Source organism: Pollicipes pollicipes, unplaced genomic scaffold (genome assembly GCF_011947565.3).
Source record: "Pollicipes pollicipes isolate AB1234 unplaced genomic scaffold, Ppol_2.1 Scaffold_7261;HRSCAF=8764_pilon_pilon_pilon, whole genome shotgun sequence".
NCBI classification, from domain to species: domain Eukaryota; kingdom Metazoa; phylum Arthropoda; class Thecostraca; order Pollicipedomorpha; family Pollicipedidae; genus Pollicipes; species Pollicipes pollicipes.
In genome coordinates, this window is record NW_023597054.1 from 16,073,507 (window position 1) to 16,083,967 (window position 10,461).

Consider the following 10,461-nt stretch of genomic DNA (forward strand, 5'->3'; position numbering starts at 1 on the left):
GTCCCTCGGCAGAATCACAAAATAGTTATTTGATCCCAAATGATGCTCCGCCAAAATTCAAGTAAAAATCAAAGCCTTAGAAATATGTCTTGTTCATACAAAAAACACCTTCGGAATTCGGGAAATCGTTCAACGAAACCTTTAAAACTATTCCTGGATCTTAAAAATTCGGTGTCCTGGAACGAAGAGTCTGACTCCTACCATACATTTCTGAGGCATTATGTGTTGGTTGATGCGGTTATTTAGCTTAAGCCCGGCACTTTGAGGTGGTCTAAGCCGGCTGTTTTTTTGCCAGGTTATACGTGAAACGTGCTGACTACACAATTTTCTCATGACACGTGTTTTAAGAAACACCTCTGTGGTTTTCAAAATTAATTTAAATCATGTAGACTGACATGGTTCGAGCTAGTAAGCACGTGACCGTGGGTGAAAGTTTCAATACGTTGGGAGGACTGAGCCCTCTATCAACATTTCTGGACTTTGACGCGGAATCCGTGTGCATGCAATCCATCCAATCCAAGGTGGAAAAATTACTTCAAATCCAAAAAGTTTCTATCGTTTCAAAGAACGTCCACTGCATATCCCGATGCACAAGCAACCCTGAGATGCGCGGTAAGCAACGGGCAGGTTTGTATATAAGTGAAACGGCTAAATCAGAAGCAGCAACGTTTGTGGTATCCACATACAAATTTAAACGAAGAAAAGAAATGCTACAGACAATTTATTGGATTATTTTTGGACAATTCGATTTGCTTTAAAGGGTGATCCACATTTGGACGGGGTTTGTTCTGAACATGCCATCTTGAAGAGCATTCGGTGCAGTCCGCAGCCCTGTCCTTTTTAAGACCTAAACCTTTTTAGTTCTTAAGCTACATGCCCGCGAAGATGTGCAGACTTTTTCGGGAAGGCTATTTCAAGGTCACCCAGTCAGTCATCCATGACGCCATAATGAGGTCATTAAAATCCGGCTATTCCGTTAGCCACGCGGCGAACAAAAGCGATATAATTGTCGAGTCGTTCACATCTGGCCTTCGTGAGCACGATGTCCTGATATGACGGCCAAAAATTGTCTCTCAATCAATATTTTGCAAGGTACGATGACGTATTCAATCACGCATTGTGGAACATGTTTACGAAACAGAGAAACTGTGTTGTCTAGAGCAGTCGTCTCCACCTAGAAGTGTACGAATGTTGTGAAGTGCGCATATTTCATCAAATCTCATGTTTGCTTCAATATTTTCAAATGTAATCATTCCTTTTCAAGGGAGTTTCCCACCTTTGCGGCATATTACAGAAGATTCTTTAGTGAAATCTCAGCACCAGTTAGTTTACCAATAGCACTGAGTTTTGCCACAGCAGCACCACTGAGACATATTAAGGACATCAATTGTAACTATTTTCGAGTCGTGCAAATTACGCTGTCCAATGTTTTTTTTTAACAAGGCTGCACTTCTTCCCTGCAGTCGTAACCGCCATCGTCATGACAACCTCCTTGCACACCTCTACTGTTGCAAATAAAAGAAGGTATGTAATGTTTGTTTGCCCCAGCGACAATGATCTGATACCGAGAAGCGCCTGGTATGAACTTTAAACCAGTGCGTCACTTTGGGCCATGTGATGTTCCCATTCCTTAAACCAAGGTACGCCTCGAATAGAGCCACCGTGGTAAGCGCGATAGGAGAGAAATCAAAGTCATAGCATAACGAATTGACGAATTCGCGGCATAATAAGTTCTTTTTAAAAACTTTTTAAGCAAGGTATCATGCTTTCGTAGCATTTGTTACACTAGCATTTTAGCACCTTGGTGTTTTGGCACCAAATATTACAGAACACACACACTGGAAAGAGCAAGACAAATGAAATGCATTACTTTCATAGTGGTGAGCAGGGAGTCAAATGAAATTTCTCCCTCGGGGTCAGCTGCTTCAAGTCAAAATTCTAAGCTGTTCGGAAGGATTTAGAAAAAACTGGTATTACTAAGCAAATCGCAAGCATTTGATGTAGCAATAAGTGGAAAGTACCAAAGCGGTGATGCTCTCTTTAAAACATTTCCACGAACCAAACGCTTATTATCACCTCTTGAAAAAGGTTATGGTGTGCCGAAGTAAGCGTTTTGGCGACCCTCCACCGAGGGAGCATACCCAGGCCATGGTGGAAGGGGGGGGGAGGGGCATTGTAATGCCCATGAAATTTCGTCCTCTCGGAAAGGAATATTTGGGACTCGTTGTTGTGTCCCTGGAATTTGATATCTCCTGAAAGTTAAGGCTTGGAGGGTTCCAAAATACAGGTTCCGGAGCCTCTTCGTCATGACGTTTTGTCACCCTTGGGGAACCCCAAACCTTATGGCTGACTCGAGAGGTTACCAGTGAAAGCGATGTAATGACCGTGCATTGCCGGGTAGCATCTTGCGACGGCCCAAAAATGACCGGGTGGAGTTATTTCACTGATTTCCGAAAATGTCAAGTGTTAAGAATTCAATTATCACCTGTAAGTTGCACACCACTCCGATCCTATAACACAGCCCTACCTTGCCCGTTAAATGACCCGATCTGCTGGCCGGACTTGGCTCCCAAGCATTGACCACAGAGACTCCCTTAAGACTGGTGCTCCCCAGAGCGAGCTGGCGCGCGTCGCCAGCCCACGGACAGAGCCATGCCTGTGTGTGTGTGTGGCGGCCCAGACGCCTGAGCTGGGTCAGCCACACCTCAGGTAATCCGTGCGTGCAACTGTCAGCAGCTGCTGGCAGGGTTGGCGCGGCTCAGCGCCCGCCGGCAGCTGCTGGCAGGGCTGGCGCAGCTCAGCGCCCACCAGCAGCTGCCCGCCAGGGCTGACGCAGCTCAGCGCCCGCCGGCAGTTGCTGGCGGGGCTGGCGTAGCTCAGCGCCCGCCGGCAGCTCGGCCTCCCCCATGGCCCCTTCGCCTGGCCATTCCACTCCAGCAGCCTGCCGTCGTCCCGCTGATCGAGCACTCCCCCACCTGCCGTCGTCCCGCTGATCGGGCACTCCCACACCTGCTGTCGTCCCGCTGATCGGGCACTCCCACACCTGCTGTCGTCCCGCTGACCGGGCATTCCCACACCTGCTGTCGTCGCGCTGATCGGGCACTCCCACATCTGCCGTCGTCCCGCTGATCGAGCACTCCCACACCTGCTGTCGTCCCGCTGATCGGGCACTCCCACACCTGCTGTCGTCCCGCTGACCAGTCTTTTCCACACCCGCCCACAACACACGCGCTTTTATCGGCTTTGGTCCGATAACCGTCAGTTGCAGGGGAAACTGTTCAAATCCTGAACCCAATCAACCGTATGCAACCAAGAAATTCAGATCAACAACAATTCTGGTCAGTAGTAGCGAAACCAAACGTTTGTGTCAGGTCAGGTCTTTCAAAATGGCCCGTAAGTTTGGATACGGCGGCGTTTTTACGTCGTCGTCACGTATGAATTTGCTGTTTACATTCGGAAATTTGGTCCCATGGGCCAAATAATAAAAAACTGCCACCGTCAAATAACGAACAGGTATCTGATTACGAAACAAAACTGCTTCGAGGATACAATCTACCGACTAAGTGTATAGACTCGACCACACATGATTAGCTTTGCTTCTGTTTACCTTGGGTTGCGTGCAGTTCAGGTTTGGTATCAAATTAGGCCCTTGCCTAATAATGCGCGCATGAAAAAGTCTTTTGAACACCAAAGGTGACCGTGCGGGTCACGTGCAATGGGTAATATATAGTTAATTCCCAGCCGCCTTAACCAAATTGCAAACTGGCTGAAAATGGCGGGGGGGGGGCTTGGTCATGCCTAACAGTCGGACCTCCTCCCCACATATTTACCTTGGGCGGGGGGGGGGGGAGCTCGGTCATACCTGAGAGTCTAACCTCCTCCCGACACATTTATCTTGGAGGGGGGGGGGGGGGGGGCTCTGTCATGCCTGAGAATGTGAACTCCCCACACATTTACCTTTAGGGGGAAGGCTCGGTCATGCCTAAAAGTTTGACTTCCTCCTCACACATATTTACGTTGAAGGGGAGTGATTCTCAGCCGTGGCTGAGGGTCTGAGTCCCTCCCCACACATTTACCCTGTGAAGAGAGGCCTTGTTGCCAACATGTATTGAGACAGATAAAGATAACTGTCCTCAAGGAGACCAATCTCATTCATCCTTCAACCCGTACAATCTCATTTTTACAGCCTTGTGCTATATCAGTTACTTACATCAACTTGCCACTTTTCATTGTCTTGGTTTCAAATCGAGAGCCAATAAATAACCATGGCACCGTTGCAACCAATAGAATAGCACATGGCTCATGTCAGCTGCGCGCGTTTCGGGCAATGCCGGCAGCGAATCGCTTTGAGCCAACCTTCTCTTCAAGCTCAAGCGCGTTCTGACCGCAAGGAAACGTCTGTTCCGCCGATCTTGAGTGCGATCAAAAACTGCCACATTTAATAGTATGTAGCCGCAAACATCCCTCTGTATTCCGTGCATTCTTGCAAAGAAAGACAAAAATGCTGCAAACGCATTTGTTTTTTTAAAAAATACTTATGGGTATTCTCTCTTTGCAAATTGTGCTCAAGACGATTTTGTTACATCTGAGTCTAGCACGTTGACAATTGAAGCTTTCCTGACATCGTCAGTTCTCACAGGCGAGAACGATGTTCTCCTATTTGATAATAGGGGGACGCGTCCCCCGTCCCACCTTTAGCGACGCCCATGCGCGGGCAGTTGCAAGGTGCCCAACAAGTCGAGCTGTTTACAAACTAACGCGACACTATGCGAACTGCTTGTCAAATTGCGTATCTGTATTCTACCTGACCTTTAAAATCATTCTTTAAACTCCAAAAGCCTGTGACTAATATTTATTCTACCCGTTACATCTTTGGCTCAAATTTTTCGTTTCTTCCTCGTGACAGGAACAAACACACCTTATTTCATCGCTTATTTTGCGCATGGTCGTTACGTGCGTGCGACAAATATGCGCTATATAGTATGAAAAAACATTAGAAAGTCTACGTAGAGCCAAGCTAAGCCTTAAATTTCGCCTTGAAAGTGCATTATATTCTAGGTCTCATTTTAGAGCTAGGGAGAGGCATGCCATAGCAATCAGTGTTGGTACATTATTGGTAACCAAGGGCACATGAAACCCGGGCGGCGGCAAATCATTGTAATGATATTATACAGCTGTGTCAACAGCCTGTTAAGATCGGCGTAAAATTTGGTCGAGGCATCTACACGGCAAAAGACCGGAAGAAGAGAATATCAACTTTGGTTCCTCTAACCGTACAACATACGAGCAAAACGCGTGGATAAGTAATTAACTATGAAAAGATTAAAAATGCACGCACAAATGCGCATTTTATAGCATTCAAGTGTGAGCAAATATGTATTGGCATACTAAAAGATATAATATTTTATAGCACTGAATCTTATTATTTCCACAGCCCATTGATATTATATCTGACCTAAAAAAGCGGAGAGATTTGGCTTCAGCAGACAAAAATTCTGGGGTACGTGTCCGACAAGATATAGAGGCTAAGGGCAGAGATAGGCATGCTTCGTGGTAAATGTGCAAGTGAGCATTTGCCAACGATTCAAATTGTTACAAAGCAAATGAGATTAAAGTTACGGTTGAGCTTAATTCTAGTGCAGTTATGTTCAAAGGCAGAATACATACAGACACACTACGGCACACATTTATCTTAAGATTTATAAGGTGGGTAAAATTTCGAACTTTAAAGCTACGCACTGTTTTCTGTCCAGATGGTACAGAAGTTGGAACACCGGTCTCTGAGCGCAGCCAATGGCAGGCAGGGTGAGGTCAATACGCATAAGTGATGTCAGATGTGACTGATTTCAAGCGTTTTTCTAAACTACTACTGCTTTGCATGTGGGAACTGTAAGCAAAAATCGGTCGAATTATTTCTGAGTAAAAAAATATAGATTTCTTAAGTGTTAAATGCTTCTTTAAGTTACTAGATTTACATTTGTCCACCTATATCGCTGTCATAAGTTTTGAAAGCGCTGAAAGTTCGTTTCTGAGCTGTCCAAATGCAACGGTGAGCATTTCTTAAATTACCACCCATTATGCGGAATATAAAATTACTTTAGGTCCTGATTCTAGCCCAGAAAATTAGAGACGAGCAAACCGATCGTCTTCCTGCTAAAATCCGATCGCTAAGGGTTTCTAGACAGTTTACTTACATTCAGGCAAGACAAAATGATTTCCCTCAAGTTAAAGTTGTGTACTCAATGCTCTTCAAAACCAATCATCAGCGCAGTACTTCTTCAGTACTGGAGTGTCCACAGGGCAATCATTAGAACACTGTGTGTGCAATCTTAAAATGTCTAATTGAACATAGGGAGCTCCAAATGAGGAATCCATGAGTTGCACAGAGTTTGCAACTTCAAAATCGGAGATTACGAAATTAGTTTGTGTGACATAAAAGAGCACCCTGAGATGTATGCAGTTTCCACGGCGCTTGGCCATGCTACAGGGAGACATGACGTTTTTACCAACTTCTATGCTCAGCAAAATTAAAAGGACGTAAAGAAAATGGGGAGACGTTGGAGAGAATACAAACTGATCACGACTTTAATTTGTCATTAGTCGCCCCACCTACTTATTTCTAATGACTTGGCTTATATCTGTCAGACATACGTTTCGTGTTAAATTGAATTAAATTTCGTGTTTCGTGATGAGTTCATAGACACCTAGAAGTTTTTCGCAAATCATGTTTGCATGAAATGCGCCACAATCACATAGGTCTTCGCATTTTTGCGACAATTCTCAAGAGCCTTATGTTTCTCCATATACTTGTCGATGGAAATGTGAATAATTGGCAGAAAGAGGTACGTTGTAAATGTGTTATATAATACGTTGTAGTTAATAATAGCTGGGTTATAGCACGACATTTCGATGAAATTGTGGTAATGTGGTGCAAAACGACCGGATAAATAATTATTCACCATCAAATACACGGCACGTCAGCTCATGCAGCTCAAGTCAGTCAGCACGTTATTAATTAATGTGTTTTAGGTACTCGGTTGCTTAAGATAAAGTCTACCCGCAATACTAATCATCTTCTTAGCATTTTGGTTTGAGTTGGCTCAATGAATAGCTCTGTGCTATTGTAGTGAGTTGCGTGCCCTGGCATGACCTATTTCAAAAATGACGCACTGAAATGCAATGTTTGCCTTCGGGAACAGATGTCATCAAATATTGCCGAAATGTGAAACCAGGCTTGATATCGTGGGGTTTGCTATGTCTTATGTACGGGCTAATGTGCTTTATATATTTGTCATTTATGACTTACCATAATTTGAAAATTTACGTGAGTTATTCAGTGCAGCTGCGAGGATTACTACACATGCATAGAAGTAGTACTGTAGGCCTCATTCACGATAAATGATGGCTTAGTTAAAATTAAAGGGCATATCTACATGTAATTCAGACTACAAGCCTTTGACAAAACATCGATGAGCGGTGAATAGCCAAATTCACCGCCTATCGGTGTTTCGACAAAGGCTTGTAGCTAAAATATACCAATATGCCTCTATTTTTACCTATTCATTGTTCAACAAGGAATTAGGCCAATAGAACAGCTCTCAATTCGAAGACTTGTTTGCTCATTTCATTGAGGGCTTGGAATGCTATTCTCAGATGGCATAGATGGATTCTCGATTTTGCTCTTGGGAGGAAAGCTCAGCATGATCATTTGCCAGGAATTTGGGTCGCCTCTACAGCGTCTTTGTCCTCAGTTATCATTTGTTTGGAGCTAGGTACGCTCACGTGTGGTGCTCCTTACAAAGCTGAGAATCTTCCTTATCCACATGACATCAGCTAGGCTCCGACTCTAATTTGTGGGATATGCCAAGCCATACTGTTTTTTTTCTGGATCTTATAAGCGAACATTGCCGCTTCCGTGGTCTACAGAAACGGTGGTGGACTCGCGATCCAGCGGCACTGGGTACGAGCTCCAGAGCGGGCGCATTGTTTAGCCTGACTGAAATTGAAAGGTCAGCTGGCAATTGGCCAACGAGGGTCGACCTGGGCCGGGGTGGCCGTGCCGCAGCATTGTACGGCACGTGAAACCTTCCGCGTTCCTGTCTGGCGAAAGAGCGGAGGCAAAATTATCCGTTAAACTGAACGGCACGGCTTGGGTGTTGGGTTCAGGGCGCACGCCACAAGTTATGCTTGGCAGCTACTCTGATCCCAAAGTCACCGATGCAAGACCATCCCAAGAACTTTATGCAAAAAACATCACGTGTTAAAACATGTACTTGGCTCATAATACACTCGAATGTCGTTGTAAATTTATATTTTATTCCTATGCTTTAATTTAACCTTAACAAAGTGGAAAATATTGCAGAACACAATATTCTAAACTTAATTGCGTTTTAACAAATTTCTGGTCTCCGAACGACGTCACTCAGGCTTATCGCAAAAAACATCCATTACCACCTAAAGGATTACCTTTCTTCGATAAGAAGAAGACCCCGCTGCACACCGGATGGCCATGTCGTGGTCATGCGTAGAACGCTAGAAAGTGTTTTATTCGACTAAAAGACTTCTATTATCCCATCGTTGGACCAGTTGGTCAGGACACAGCGACCACACAACAAGCTTTACTTGACGCAGCTCTGATTCCAATGCCGCTCGGGCAAGCAGTTGATGGGAGCACCTTCTTCTCGTAAGTAGAAAAACTAATTGCTCACAATGAACTGTTGATGTACACAACCTTATTCGGGATCGGCATAGCAGCAGCCGAACCGGCACGGCACCGCGGAGCAAGCAGCCCGCCCAGCGACAGCAGCAGCCCAACCGGCACAGCGCCGCGGAGGTGGCAGCCTGTCCAGCGGCACCAGCAGCCTGCCCAACGGTAGCAGCAGCCGGCAGTGCTGAGACCACCCAGAGAGCCGCCGAGCAGACCAGCGTTGGCCGGGGCGATGCCGCGGCTGGGCCACGACCGAGTTATGACCGGATGATCGTCCGCCGATGCCGCGGCACGGCTGGGGCGGTGCCACGGCCAGCACGGGGCGGCGTCTGTCGTAACGACACGGACGGACGTCTCCAGGGCCGGCGCGGAGCGGCCGGTCGCGAGCGCGCGGCGGCCCCACGCAGCCGCCGCCGACCCAGGCGCGCATCACGGTCCGGGGGCAGCCTCGGGGGCCGGCAGCCGCGGCGACCCCACGCAGCCGCCGCCGACCCGGGGGCAGCCGCCGTCGAGCCGGCAGCCGTGGCGGCCCCACACAGCCGCCGCCGACCCGGGCGCGCATCACGGTCCAGGGGCAGCCGCCGTCGGGCCGGCAGCCGCGGCGGCCCCGCGCAGCCGCCGCCGGCTCGGGCGCGCAACGGTCCAGGGGTAGCCTCGGGGGCCGGCAGCCACCTCCAGCCCGACGAAACAGCCGTACAGCTCGCCAGCGGAGTCCACGACGCGCGGAGGCGACCATGCCGCCCGCATGTGCATTAGGTTTGCTCTGGTAGCCCGACCAAGGAAGCTGTCGTCCACCTTGCACGCGGCTAGGTGTTGATCCCCAGATGCGGTCTGTCGAGTCACGGGTCGCCAGGATCGCACCGATGACCGAGTATGGCTACGCTAAGTGACACTAGCATACTCTGGGTTTCAGGCTGCTGCTATTCGCGCGGTGCGTTGTAGTTGTGAATTGAAATGCCTGACACGCAACATCGACAACACGATGACATCAGGAAATTTGCTGGATGCGGTCGATTCTGTTCACGTAATTTCAGCTACTCCATTCCAGATAACGGTACAAAATTATAAGATGGATTGCACATTCGCACAACAGGTGCGTATCACATTTTTCATGTCACTATCACGGATAATTGCATCAAGCTTCTTGTTATCATAAGCCGGCTTGATTCGTCGAATGCTGTCAATGTAACCAGTGTTTGTACTAAAACGCCGTTTAAGCGGCACCTCCTGGTATATTGAAGGTCAATAACTCAGCATAAGGTCAATAACTCAGCATAAGGCTTTTGAACTCGTAGTTGCGGTTATGGTTGTTTCCATGCTCAGTTCATTCATTTTACACCAATATGATGCATGTAGGAACATTTATTATCAGTACCAGTCATTTATTATAACGAATTTGAAAGCAAACATGCTTGTAGCAATGCGTTCCAGCGCAATTTCAAAGCAATATTCATCTGAATCATCAACAAACACCAGATAATGTTGTACAGAGTCACGTCACATTTAAAGTCAGAACAATGCAAGCAACGTTCAACGCAGTCAAGACAATAGGTAGTCTTGGGGTGGATGGTTTCTAGATTAAGAGAACTGTTTGATGGAACAAGCTGGTTACTTTGAGGACTATGTTAAAAAGCCCAATCCATGCCTCCGAAGAGAATGACACCCTGGCCAAGCAAGCTCCTTTTAGATGCTTCGTTTTTAAGGTGAACGTTCCCTGTACTCCGTATCATGTCCATAATTCAACGCTTAACTTT